Here is a 4,514-nt window from a genome sequence, read left to right on the forward strand (position 1 = left end):
GTGAGTGAACCCCCAAAGTTCATGGCAATGGTCCAAGAGGTTTGTGTTAGAAATTCATTAATGGCCCCTTAAGCAAAATATTATGAGTAGTGTGTTAAATTAATCCATCAGATTGGCTAAAATGATTGAAGGGGAAAACAGCAAATATTGGAGGGGATGTGGAAAAATTGGGACATTAATTCGTTGTTGATGGAATTGTGAACTGATCCAACCATTTTGGAGAGCAATCTAGAATTATGCCCAAAGTGTTATTAAACTGCTTATTCACGTTGACCCAGCAATACTACTACTATGTCTGTTTTCCAAGATGATTAGGGAAAAAGGAAAAGAACCTATGTCTTCTAAAATATTTATAGCCACTTTCTTTGGGTGGCAAAGAACTGGAAACTGTGGAGGTACCTGTCAATTGGGGAATTAAACAGGTTATGGTATATGATTGTGATGGAATACTACTGTGCTGTAAGAAATGATGAGCTTGATGCTCTTAGAAAAACATGGATTGGGGTGGCTAGGTGGTGCAGTGAATAGAGCACTGGCCCTGGAGTCAGGAGGACCTGAGTCCAAATCCGGTCCCAGACACTTAACACTTACTAGCCATGTGACTTTGGGCAAGTCACTTAACCCCAATTGCCCTACCTTCCCCCCTCCAAAAAACAGAAAAACAAAACAAAAGAAAAAGAAAAACATGGATAGACTTGCATAAAATAATGAAGAGCAAAATGAGTAGAATCAAGAGAACAATGTGTACAGTAACAATATTATTTTAAGACCAGCTTTGAGTGACCAAGTTATTTTGACTATTATAAATACTCAAATTAACTACAAAGGACATATGAAGGAAAATATCTGCATCCAGAGAAAAAAAAACTGATAAATAGAAGTATGTACAGAATGATTTTACATATATATATATATATATATATATATATATATATATATACACACATATTTTTGTCCAATGGTAGCTATCTCTAGGATGAGGGGAAGAGAAGGAAAAGAAGAGAAAAAAAGAAAGTTACATGACATATATTTAAAAGGAATAGCAAGTTGTACATAATAGATTTGCAGTTTCATGTACAAAATTTTTTCTATTATACTATGTTATGGAAATGCTTATTTTATTTCTTAAGTTCAAAATAAAATAAAGAAATTTTTTAAAAAAGAATTAACTGGGGGAAAAAATTACCCAGTGGGTCCACAACACATTTTGCTGCTGTTGTAAGAGAATCTTGGGGGAGGGGAGGGTAATTAGATACTACTGCTGTAGTAAAGGGATATAGTACATGAGCTGAACCTTGAATCAGTCAGTCAAATGTTTACTAAGTACCTACTGTATGCCGAGCACTGGGAAGAATCCCATATTGAGGCAATACTGCTGGTGAAGAAGTGGAGCTGTCCACTGAGTGGGTTGAGTGAGGAGTGAAGTAAACAAGAATGAGTGCTCTCAAGCAATGGTAGTCCTAGGCAAGGACTCATCAATCATGAGATCAGGCCCCTGGGCAGAGCCCTGCTTTTCAGGCAAGGGGATTAGCCACTGTAAAGGTACAGAGAAGGAAGGTGTAATGTCCTGTGTAAGGAACAGAGAGAAAGCCAATTTGCCTGGATCACAGGGTGTATGGGATGGGTGGGTGCAGTCAGGTACTCAAAAGACTGAGGTCTCAATTCTATTACTCACTAGCTATGTGACTTTCAGCAAGATTCTTTCCTTTTCTGAGCCTCAGTTTCCTCATAATGGAACTCTGCAAATGAATGACAAAAGCTAAATCATGACTAGGCAGTTATATCTAAGTAACTTTGTCTTGGGTCAGTGATCTCTTTGCTAAGATCCCTAATTAATAAACACAACTGCTTTTCATCTCATTTTTCATATTCAGATCTAAAGTAATTTTACTCAGAGTTAGGAATGAGAGGAGCAATATTGTTGACATTTTAATTTAATCTACGAAATGGATATGACCAAGATTGCATTAGAGACTGATTTTTAAAAATGAACTTGCCAGGTATTATAATATATATTTTACACACTGCTGCTGAGGGCCTATAAATGTTTTACATACATTATCTACTGAATTCTGATAGAATTTTTTTTTCAGTCTTCAAATCTAAAACATAATAAAAAAGAAAAAATGATAATTTATTACACAATTTCTACCCATATCGTAGGCAAACTTCATTTTCTTGATTTATGTGGAATTCACTCTTCAATTATAGTACTAACCTTTAGCATTTGTCTAATAAAGAAGCATAATGATTACTCCTACGGTATATAAAAAATAATTCATTACTCCCATTCCATTTATCCTGTCCTGTCTAATTAAAGCTCATCTCATTTCATTTTTCATTCTTTTTTCTGAGTCTATCACTATGATGCTCTTTCTACCTTCATACTTTAAAAAAAAAACATCTGTACAATGAAAATTTTCTTTTGTACAGTAGGGATATTTAGTCAGAACAACTTGCTAATGGCAACAGAACACCAGTCTTTGACTAAAGCTGGTCTCTAGATCTGTTTTTTAAAGAAGTACCTGGACCTATTAATTTCCATATAAATTTGCATTTTGAGTTCAAAAGGGTCTAACATGAAATATTGCAGAATGAATTTTAATTAATTGAGTGACCTTATGTAATTATATTCAAAACTATTATCAGGGCAAGACCCCCAATAAGTACCTTCAGAGACATCCCCAGGGAAATGCAAATTAGGACAGTTGCCCTGCTCTTCCTTTCAGGGGCCCTGTCAAAGTGGTCAGAGGAGAAGGTAGATTCTCCAGCTGATACTAAAAAAGGAAAAGCCCTGAGGCTCATATAATAGTCCACAAAGCACACACATATAATCCACAAAAAAGGAGAGGGTAGGAATGAGTGAAAGGCTGGTGGGCAGCAACACCTTCCATTCTCTTCCCCACCCCCATGGTAGGCTATATGATTCCTCTTTGCAACTTTTTTCCTCTTGGGTTCTGCCCTTGGTATCCATTTTAACAAGTAGCTGACATTTATACTTGTTTTTGGAAAACACTAAGGAGGATAAATGTCAGCTATTTTTCTTATAAAACACAGCTGTGAAATAAAACTTAGGGTTCATATAGACTGGATTCAATCCTGGAGGGTCCTTATACAAACCACACTCTTACACTCTTTGCTTTATACCTTCACCCTGAATTTCCCCTGGAGATATACAAATTTAGTTTATGTCTAAGTATTCACAATGAAAGCAGGATTTCTCAGTTTCCATGTACCTCTCTGCCTTTTGAACCTCTCCTCTGATTGGCTAAATGATCACCTGACTCCCTGAACTCTTTCACTCTATGGACTTCAGCTCTCTAACTTCCTCCTCACTCTACCTCTCAGCTTTCTAGTCCCTTTTTTTCCTGAGTAATCTTCTTTCTTTAGAATGTAACCTCCTTGAGGGTAGGACGCTCTTTTTCTTTCTCTTGTGGAAGCAGGCATAGATTAAGAAACTTAATTGATGCTATCAATTCAATTCAATAAAATATTTATTAAGCACTGTACTATGCTACCACCCTAACCCCAATCCCACTGTGCTAAATCCTAGATTTTTGTTGTTCTGAAAGGATTAAGGAGACTTCTCACCCTCTCTAAGGTGGTTGTTGTTCAGGCATTTTGGTCTTGTCCAATCGAACTCTTTGTGACTCCATTTGGAATTTTCTTGGCAAAGATACTGGAGTGGTTTGTCATTTTCTTCTCCAGTTCATTTTACAGATTGAGGAACTGAGGCAAACGAGGTTAAGTGACTTGTCCAGGGTCACACTGCTAGTAAATGTCTGTGGTCGAATTTTAACTCAGGTCTTCCTGACTCCAGGCCCAGTGCTCTATCTATTGCACCACTTAGCTGCCAGGTGCAGGGGCTACAAATAAGAAAAAGAAGACACAGGGGTGGCCAGGTAGCACAGAGAGTAAAAGCACCGGCTCCAGTGTCAGGATGACCCAAGATCGAATCCAGGCTCAGATACTTAGCACCACACCCAGAAATAACTGGCTGTGTAACCTTGAGCAAGTTACTTAACCCCAATTGCTTTTTAAAAAAAGAATAAAAAAGAAAAAGAAGACAGACCTTACCCTAAAGGAGTTTACAATCTAATGAGGGAAGACCAGACTTAGAAGGAAGGTGAAAAAGAACTGAAAAGGGAGGGGAAAAGCTTAAGCTACTGAGAGCACTGATGAGGAGGTGTGACTACCCAAGAAATCCAATATATTGAGTTTATTATTTATCATCTCCATCAGTACTCAAGCTAAGGACTCATTAGATATAGGAAAGGTTTTGGTCAATCCAACAAAAAATGCAAAAGGACTTAGCCCTATGCCCCTAAACAGTTAAAACAACTCAGCCTTCCTCTCTGATGACTACTTTCCCAAGGACCTGTACTTCAGACTTATAGCATTACTTTACTTTTGGCAACACCAAAAGGGCAGAGAATTAAGGGATATATATATATATGTGTGTGTGTGTGTGTGTGTGTGTGTGTGTGTGTGTGTGTGTGTGTGTGTGTGTGTGT

This window comes from Petaurus breviceps, unplaced genomic scaffold (assembly GCF_028583685.1).
Source record: "Petaurus breviceps papuanus isolate PSGF00001 unplaced genomic scaffold, PetGlider_PUasm1.0 90895, whole genome shotgun sequence".
Taxonomy (NCBI): Eukaryota; Metazoa; Chordata; class Mammalia; order Diprotodontia; family Petauridae; genus Petaurus; species Petaurus breviceps.